Genomic DNA, 10,442 nt, shown 5'->3' on the forward strand with positions numbered 1-10,442 from the left:
CGACGCAAGACCTCCTCAGGAGCAACCTTTCCAGGCAGGCTCACGAGAAGCGGAGATATCAAGGCGGGGCAAACCTCGCGAGGCTCTCGTAATGTGAGCCATGACGACTAGCGCCAGGCGGGCGCCAGCGCGCGCAGCGTCCTTGTTTCCTCTTTGGTGCTAAGGAGGCAAGCGCAGGCGCTGAGTACCGAGGCATCAGTCAAAGGTTGCCATATCGGTGCAACAAGACCAAGACCAGCAGGACGGCAAGACGAAGATCACCATGGAGCCCAAGACGGCGTCACCGCCAGAGCCTTTTGCAGGCGAAGACCGCTTTTGTCAGGATAGCTTGTACTAGCTGTCCCCTCTCAAATTAGCCCGCCGTTGTTGGCTCCCTTCCCGCTCAATATTTGGGGAGAGGACCAGGGCCTATATAAGTAGAGCTAGCCACCACAATAGGGGGGTGGGATCGAGTTCTCAACCACAAGTCCACAGAGCACAAGAACACCTCGACCTCAGGAGGCTGTTCTTCCCCTTGTACTATTCCTCATCAGCCCAAGAGGCAATCAACCACCACACACTGGAGTAGGGTATTACACCACAACGGTGGCCCGAACCAGTATAAATCTCGTGTCTTTCTGTGTTGCATGTTCGTCGAGTTCGTCCGCGGGATCCTAGTGAGCAAGGGCGTAGATCGGTAGGAGGGAAGAACTTCACGTGCACCCCAGAGTTCGAACCTTAATGGTTTTGCCAGAACCCCACATCCGACAGATGCTTATGTGAAAAACCATCAACATAATACGCTCGAACCCAAATCAGAGAAATGTGTCTTCATAGGATACCCAAAGGAGACTGTTGGGTACACCTTCTATCACAGATCCGAAGGCAAGATACTTGTTGCTAAGAATGGATCCTTTCTAGAGAAGGAGTTTCTCTCGAAAGAAGTGAGTGGGAGGAAAGTAGAACTTGATGAGGTAATTGTACCTTCTCCCGAATTGGAAAGTAGTCCATCACATAAATTAGTTCCAGTGATTCCTACACCAATTAGTGAGGAAGCTAATGATGATGATCATGAAACTTCAGATCTAGTTACTACTGAACCTCATAGGTCAACCAGAGTAAGATTCGCACCAGAGTGGTACGGTAATCCCGTTCTAGAAGTCATGTTACTTGACCATGACGAGCCTGCGAACTATGAGGAAGCGATGATGAGCCCAGATTCTGTGAAATGTCTTGAGGCTATGAAATCTAAGATGGGATCCATGTATGAGAACAAAGTGTGGACTTTGGTTGACTTTCCCGATGATCGGCAAGCCATAGAGAATAAATGGATCTTCAAGAAGAAGACTGACGCTGACGGTAATGTTACTGTCTACAAAGATCGACTTGTTGCGAAAGGTTTTCGACAGGTTCAAGGAGTTGACTACAATGAGACTTTCTCATTCGTAGGGATGCTTAAGTCCGTCCGAATTATGTTAGCAATTGCCGCATTTCATGATTATGAAATTTGGCAAATGGATGTCAAAACTGCATTCCTTAATGGATATCTTAAAGAAGAGTTGTATATGATGCAACCAGAAGGTTTTGTCGATCCAAAAGATGCTAAAAAAGAGTGCAAGCTCCAGCGATCCATTTATGGACTGGTGCAAGCATCTCGGAGTTGGAATATACGCTTTGATAGTGTAATCAAAGCATATGGTTTTATACAGACTTTTGGAGAAGCCTGTATTTACAAGAAAGTGAGTGGGAGCTCTGTAGCATTTCCGATATTATATGTGGATGACATATTATTGATCGGAAATGATACTGAATTTCTGAATGGCATAAAAGGATAAGAATTTTTCAATGAAAGACCTTGGTGAAGCTGCTTATATATTCGGCATCAAGATCTATAGAGATAGATCAAGATGCTTAACTGGACTTTCAGAAAGCACATACCTTGATAAAGTTTTGAAGAAGTTCAAAATGGATCAAGCAAAGAAAGGGTTCTTGCCAGTGTTACAAGGTGTGAAATTGAGTAAGACTCAATGCCCGACCACTGCAGAAGATAGAGAGAAAATGAAAGTTATTCCCTATGCTTCAGCCATAGGTTCTATCATGTATGCAATGTTGTGTACCAGACCTGATGTGTGCCTTGATATTAGTTTAGCAGGGAGGTACCAAAGTAATCCAGGAGTGGATCACAGGACAGCGGTCAAGAACATCCTGAAATACCTGAAAAGGACTAAGGAAATGTTTCTCGTTTATGAGGTGACAAAGAGCTCGTTGTAAACGGTTACGTCGATGCAAGCTTTGACACTAATCCGGATGACTCTAAGTCACAAACCGGATACGTATTTATATTGAATGGTGGAGCTGTCAGTTGGAGCAGTTCTAAGCAGAGCGTCGTGGCGGGATCTACGTGTGAAGTGCTACCTCTTGAGCATGCGTTGGTTTTTCCCTTGAAGAGGAAAGGGTGATGTAGCAAAGTAGCGTAAGTATTTCCCTCAGTTTTTGAGAACCAAGGTATCAATCCAGTAGGAGGCCACACGCAAGTCCCTCGTACCTACACAAACAAATAAGAACCTTGCAACCAACGTGATAAAGGGGTTGTCAATCCCTTCACGGCGACTTGCAAAAGTGAGACCTGATAGAGATGATAAGATAATATTTTTGGTATTTTTATGATAAAGATTAAAAGTAAAGAAAGCAAAATAAATGCTGCCAGAAATAACTAGTTGACAGGAGATTAATATGATAGAAAATAGACCCGGGGGGCATAGGTTTCACTAGTGGCTTCTCTCAAGATAGAATAAGTATTACAGTGGGTGAACAAATTACTGTCGAGCAATTGATAGAAAAGTGCATAATTATGAGAATATCTAGGCATGATCATGTATAGGCATCATGTTCATGACAAGTAGACCGACTCCTGCCTGCAACTACTACTATTACTCCACACATCGACCGCTATCCAGCATGCATCTAGAGTATTAAGTTCATAAGAACAGAGTAACGCATTACGTAAGATGACATGATGTAGAGGGATAAACTCAAGCAATATGATATAAACCCCATCTTTTTGTCCTCGATGGTAACAATACAATATGTTTCGTTTCCCCTATTGTCACTGGGATCGAGCACCGCATGATTGAACCCAAAGCTAAGCACTTCTCCCATTGCAAGAAAGATCAATCTAGTAGGCCAAACCAAACTGATAATTCAAAGATACTTTCAAAGATAACCAATCATACATAAAAGAATTCAGAGAAGATTCAAATATTGTTCATAGATAATCTTGATCATAAACCCACAATTCATCGGATCTCGACAAACACACCGCAAAAAGAGTTACATCGAATAGATCTCCAAGAAGATCGAGGAGAACTTTGTATTGAGATCCAAAGAGAGAGAAGAAGCCATCTAGCTAATAACTATGGACCCGAAGGTCTGTGGTAAACTACTCACACATCATCGGAGAGGCTATGGTGTTGATGTAGAAGCCCTCCATGATCGATGCCCCCTCCGGCGGAGCGCCGGAAAAGGCCCCAAGATGGGATCTCACGGATACAAAAGGTTGCGGCGGTGGAATTAGGTTTTCGTGGTGCTCCTCGATGGTTTGGGGGTACGTAGGTATATATAGGAGGAAGAAGTAGGTCGGTGGAGCCACGAGGGGCCCACGAGGGTGGAGGGCACGCCCAGGGGAGGTAGGCGCGCCCCCTGCCTCGTGGCCTCCTCGTTTATTGCTTGACTTCCACTCCAAGTCCCCTGGATCACATTTGTTCCAAAAATCACGCTCCCGAAGGTTTCATTCCGTTTGGACTCCGTTTGATATTCTTTTTCTGCGAAACACTAAAATAGGCAAAAAAAACAGCAAATTGCACTGGGCCTTGGGTTAATAGGTTAGTCCCAAAAATAATATAAAAGTGCATAATAAAGCCCATTAAACATCCAAAACAGAATATATAATAGCATGGAGCAATCAAAAATTATAGATACGTTGGAGACGTATCAAGCATCCCCAAGCTTAATTCCTGCTCGTCCTCGAGTAGGTAAATGATAAAAACATAATTTTTGATGTGGAATGCTACTTAGCATATTCTTCAATGTAATTTTCTTTATTGTGTCATGAATGTTCAGATCCGAAAGATTCAAGCTAAAAGTTTAATATTGACATAAAAATAATACTTCAAGCATACTAACAAAGCAATCATGTCTTCTCAAAATAACATGGCCAAAGAAAGTTATCCCTACAAAATCATATAGTCTGGCTATGCTCTATCTTCATCACACAAAGTATTTAATCATGCACAACCCCGATGACAAGCCAAGCAATTGTTTCATACTTTTGATGTTCTCAAACTTTTTCAATCTTCACGCAATACATGAGTGTGAGCCATGGACATAGCACTATATGTGGAATAGAATGGTGGTTGTGGAGAAGACAAAAAAGGAGAAGATAGTCGCACATCAACTAGGTGTATCAACGGGCTATGGAGATGCCCATTAATAGATATCAATGTGAGTGAGTAGGGATTGCCATGCAACGGATGCACTAGAGCTATAAGTGTATGAAAGATCAACAAAAGAAACTAAGTGGGTGTGCATCCAACTCGCTTGCTCACGAAGACCTAGGGCATTTTAAGGAAGCCCATCATTGGAATATACAAGCCAAGTTCTATAATGAAAAATTCCCACTAGTATATGAAAGTGACAACATAGGAGACTCTCTATCATGAAGATCATGGTGCTATTTTGAAGCACAAGTGTGGTAAAAGGATAGTAACATTGTCCCTTCTCTCTTTTTCTCTCATTCATTTTTTTATTTGGGCCTTTTTCTTTTTTTTTCTTTGGCCTCTTTTTTTTCTTTCGTCCAGAATCTCATCCCGACTTGTGGGGGAATCATAGTCTCCATCATCGTTTCCTCACTTGGGACAATGCTCTAATAATGATGATCATCACACTTTTATTTACTTACAACTCAATACTTAGAACAAAATATGACTCTATGTGAATGCCTCCGGCGGTGTACTGGGATATGCAATGAATCAAGAGTGACATGTATGAAAGAATTATGAATGGTGGCTTTGCCACAAATACGATGTCAACTACATGATCATGCAAAGCAATATGACAATGATGAAGCGTGTCATAATAAACGGAACGGTGGTAAGTTGCATGGCAATATATCTCGGAATGGCTATGGAAATGCCATAATGGGTAGGTATGGTGGCTGTTTTAAGGAAGGTATATGGTGGGTGTATGATACCGGCGAAAGGTGCGCGGTATTGGAGAGGCTAGCAATGGTGGAAGGGTGAGAGTGCGTATAATCCATGGACTCAACATTAGTCTTAAAGAACTCACATACTTATTGCAAAAATCTGTTAGTTATCGAAACAAAGTACTACGTGCATGCTCCTAGGGGGATAGATTGGTAGGAAAAGACCATCGCTCGTCCCCGACCGCCACTCATAAGGAAGATAATCAATAAATAAATCATGCTCCGACTTCATCACATAACGGTTCACCATACGTGCATGCTACGGGAATCACAAACTTTAGAACAAGTATTTCTCAAATTCACAACTACTCAACTAGCATGACTCTAATATCACCATCTTCATATCTCAAAACAATCATCAAGTATCAAACTTCTCATAGTATTCGATGCACTTATATGATAGTTTTTTTTGGATGCCTATCATATTAGGACTAATTATATAACCAAAGCAAATTACCATGCTGTTTTAAAGGACTCTCAAAATAATATAAGTGAAGCATGAGAGATCAATTATTTCTATAAAATAAAACCCCCACCGTGCTCTAAAAGATATAAGTGAAGCACTAGAGCAAAATTGTCTAACTCAAAAGATATAAGTGAAGCACATAGAGTATTCTAATAAATTCTGATTAATGTGTGTCTCTCTCAAAAGGTGTGTACAGCAAGGATGATTGTGGAGAACTAACAAGAAAAGACTCAAATCATACAAGACACTCCAAGCAAAACACATATAATGTGGTGAATAAAAATATAGCTCCAAGTAAAGTTACCGATGGACGAAGACAAAAGAGGGGATGCCTTCCGGGGCATCCCCAAGCTTAGGCTTTTGGTTGTCCTTGGATTTTAACTTGGGGTGCCTTGGGCATCCCCAAGCTTAGGCTCTTGCCACACCTTGTTCCATAATCCATCAAATCTTTACCCAAAACTTGAAAACTTCACAACACAAAACTTAACAGAAAATCTCGTGAGCTCCGTTAGCAAAAGAAAACAAAACACCACTTCAAGGTACTGTAATGAACTCATTCTTTATTTATATTGGTGTTAAACCTACTGTATTCCAACTTCTCTATGGTTCACAAACTCCATTACTAGCCATAGATTCATCAAAATAAGCAAACAACACACGAAAAACAGAATCTGTCAAAAACAGAATAGTATGTAGTAATCTGTAATCTTATGGAACTCCAAAAATTCTAAAATAAATTCCTGGACGTGAGGAATTTATCTATTAATCATCTGCGAAAAGAATCAACTAAATATCACTCTCCAGTAAAAAGTTGTAGCTAATCTCGTGAGCGCTAAAGTTTATGTTTTTTACAGCAAGATCAAAAAGACTTCACCCAAGTCTTCCCAAAGGTTCTACTTGGCACAAACACTAATTAAAACATAAAAAAACATCTAACCAGAGACTAGATCAAAGATTTATTACTAAACAGAACCAAAAAGCAAGAAACAAAAATAAAATTGGGTTGCCTCCCAACAAGCGCTGTCGTTTAACGCCCCTAGCTAGGCATAAAGGCAAGGATAGATCTAGCTATTGCCATAATGATAGTAGGGTAAATCATGAAAACTCATCTCATATTCTCCACGTTCAGCAGCAAGTTTTATTTGTGGCAAGCAAAAGTAATCAAAAGGGCTAAATTTAATAGGAGAAAAGTCCCCAAGGTCAAGCTCGGGAGGTATGGGTTCCTCCTTTGGCCCCTTATATTGACAACCAATTCATCATTATAGGCGTTCTTTTGGCAATAAGTCATGAGCCTTTGTTCAAGAGAAAAACCTAATCCGTTGTTCTGAATAGCAAAGCCATCATTAAGTTCAGAAATTCTGTCAACTAGAACATCGGTAGGAACCTTTTTTCTAAGGTTTTCATTGTAAGCAACATGATCTAAGGATCGTAAGCGCATTAAATCTTCTTTATTAAAAAGGATAGCCTCGATGGGAGGACGACCAGCGTCCACCCTATAATGCGCAAAAATTTCATTGGCCTCTTTCATTATAAATCTGAACCCATGTGCCAAAAAGATAGTAGCCGCTCGCTTAACAGAAGAATGCCCGATATTGGAAAATTCTAGAAAAATCCTTTGTATGCAAGGATGCAAATGCATAAATTGTCTTTCAAGTTCAACTACGAGCAAGGATATAGCATCCGCAAGACTACTAGTTCTATGAAGAATAGACCCACCCATAGAGGGTAGGGTACCGGCACAAGTAAAGAAATCTTGAATAACTCCCTTCCCAATAATATTACCACTACCAATCCGAAAAAAATTAGTGTGTAAAATAGTAGGATCTTCAAGAGGATCATCAAAAACATCAAAGTTTTCCATATTACTATCCTTATCAACGATAAACTCCCCAGTTTCAGACATGACGGCACATGGGACACAAAAGGCAAGCGGAAAAGAAGCGAACGGAAAGAGAGGGAGAATAAAACAGCAAGGGTGAAGTGGGGTAGAGGAAAACGAGAGGCAAATGGGAAATAATGTAATGCGAGGGATAAGAGTTTGTGATGGGTACTTGGTATGTCTTGACTTGTGCGTAGACTCCCCGGCAAAGGCGTCAGAAATCCTTCTTGCTACTGTCGGTGTCAAAACCGGCGGATCTCGGGTAGGGGGTCCCGAACTGTGCGTCTAGGATCAATGGTAATAGGAGACGGGGGACACGATGTTTACCCAGGTTCGGGCCCTCTCTATGGAGGTAATACCCTACTTCCTGCTTGATTGATCTTCATGAATATGAGTATTACAAGAGTTGATCTACCACGAGATCGTAATGGCTAAACCCTAGAAGTCTAGCCTATATGACTATGGTAATGTGTGTCCGTTCCGGACTAACCCCTTCGGTTTATATAGACACCGGGGGGATCTAGGGTTTACATAGAGTCGGTTACATAAGAAGGAATCTTCATAATCGGTCCTCAAGCTTGCCTTCCACGCCAAGTAGAGTCCAATCCGGTCACGGGTACAGTCTTCGGCCTTCATGTCTTCACAGCCCATCAGTCCGGCCCATGGATAACATGCCGGACGCCCGAGGACCCCTTAGTCCAGGACTCCCTCAGTAGCCCCTGAACCTGGCTTCAATGACGAGGAGTCCGGCGCACAGATTGTCTCCGGCATTGCAAGGCGGGTTCCCCTTTCCGAACTCCAAGATAGTCTTCGGACGCGATAATAGTATCCGGACCTGCCACATACACACCATACATAACCGCAGAGAGAATATATATATTTTTACACGAGTTCTATCCGCCGACAGCTTTTTTATAGCACGGCATTACGTCTGTCTGGTCATAATTTCAAACCGTTTTTCGTCTGCCGCTCCACGTTTTGAGACGCGGTTATCATTGGCACGTCTTGTCAAAGCAGAGATCGTGTCCCCTTATCATGGGATTCTCATCAATGCGGGCATGGGTAACCCAACCGTGCCGTTTATACGGCCCTTGGGAATAGGTGAGTTTTCAGGGCGAGTGAGGAGGCGTTTAATATTCGTTGCCTTTATAAGGGGATAAGGACTCCCTCTTCCTCTCTCACGCCCTCCCTCCGTCTTCGCCTTTCCAATCTCGAGCTCCAGCGCCCAAGTACTCATGTCCTTTCCACTCAAGCAACCATGTGCGGATCCGGAGGTCAGGGCAAGTGGATGGTCTCCTCCGTCAAGGAGGAGGACATTACTGAGCTTCGGGCGTCCGGGTATTTGGCGAAGGAGATCGCCCACCGTCTGCCGGCCGAGGGACAAGTCGTCCCCATGCCGAAGCCTACTGACAGGGTAGTATTCATCCCCCATTTCTTCCGCGGGCTAGGGTTTCCACTCCACCCTTTTGTCCGCGGGCTGATGTATTATTACTGGATAGATTTCCACGATCTGTCCCCGAATTCCTTCCTCAACATCTCGGCGTTTATCGGCGTGTGTGAGGCCTTCCTCCGCATCCATCCCCACTTCGGGCTATGGCTCAAAGTCTTCAACGTGAAGCCGAAGGTGGTGGATGGCTAGCACACAGAGTGCGGAGGAGCCATGGTGAGCAAGCTACCCAACGTCTCCTGGCCGAAAGGTACTACATCACAGAACCCCGCGGCACCACCTGAGCTGCGGCTGCCGAATTCCACTCCAGTGCTCCTATGCGACTCACCTCCTGGGTCGAGAAGAGTCCGGACTGGTGTTCGCCCGATGAGCTGATAGCGTTGCAGACGCGCGTCCAGAGCATGATAGTCAAGGACGTCAAGCTCGTCGATGTGATCCAGGTGATGCTAGTTCGCCAGATTCTTCCATGCCAGCGCAGAGGTCGCCCTCTGTGGGATTTCAACCCGAAGAAGCATCAGACCCTGGTGAGGCTCTTCGAGACCACCCACGAAGATGCCTGGAAGTTGCTTTTTAAGGGCAACAAGAAACCGCCGGCCACTGATTCAGACCGTGGTCATGATTGTAAACACCCCGTCAGCGAGGTATGTTACTTTTGATGTATCCCCAACTTAATTGTTTCGAGGATGATGTCTGAGCTTTTATTATTGCTTTTTCAGGACTGGATGGAGAGGGCGAAGCGGATCCAGTGTCCGGCTCCGCTGCCTGAAGAACCGGTCATCCCGCGCCTAGCGAAGATGCTGGTGCCGGCGCCATACAAGGCGCCGGAGAAGAAGGCCAAGGGGCCCAAGAGTGGCCCCCGTCGCAAGGGTACTTCGGACGTGGCGTCCGAAGACGACGAAGCTCATTCCTCTGTCCCTGAGGAAAACGATGAGGAAGAGGAGGAGGAAGAGGAAAACAACCCTCCCCGTGAGGAGAGGAGGAAGAACAGGGCGGCTTCCGCGCATCTGGAAGCGGAAACGCCCAAGAAGAGGAAGGGCGTCCCAGCGGTCAATACCGCGTGGGACGTTGATAGTAGTCCGGAACGGCACTTCCGCACTAAGCCCCAGGCCGCATCGTAAGAGACATGGCCCATTCATGCACACATCCAGCCCTTTCTCTTCATTATTTTGACATAGTTAACTGTACTATTGCAGTCCGGACCGCGACCTTATCCAGCGATCCTCGTCCGAAGGTTCGCTGGCTCCGTCGGAGATGGCGAGCATGTCGCCACCGCCTGCTTATTCCCCCGGGGCCAGGGACGACACGGAGGTGTTGTCCCGGAGGATCGCTCCAAACCGGGGAGGAGCCCAGGACGTTGTCCGGGAGGCGCCACGAGGCGAGACCTCCACTGCCGGACACATGAGGGAGCCGA

This window comes from Aegilops tauschii, chromosome 3, assembly GCF_002575655.3.
Source record: "Aegilops tauschii subsp. strangulata cultivar AL8/78 chromosome 3, Aet v6.0, whole genome shotgun sequence".
NCBI classification, from domain to species: Eukaryota; Viridiplantae; Streptophyta; class Magnoliopsida; order Poales; family Poaceae; genus Aegilops; species Aegilops tauschii.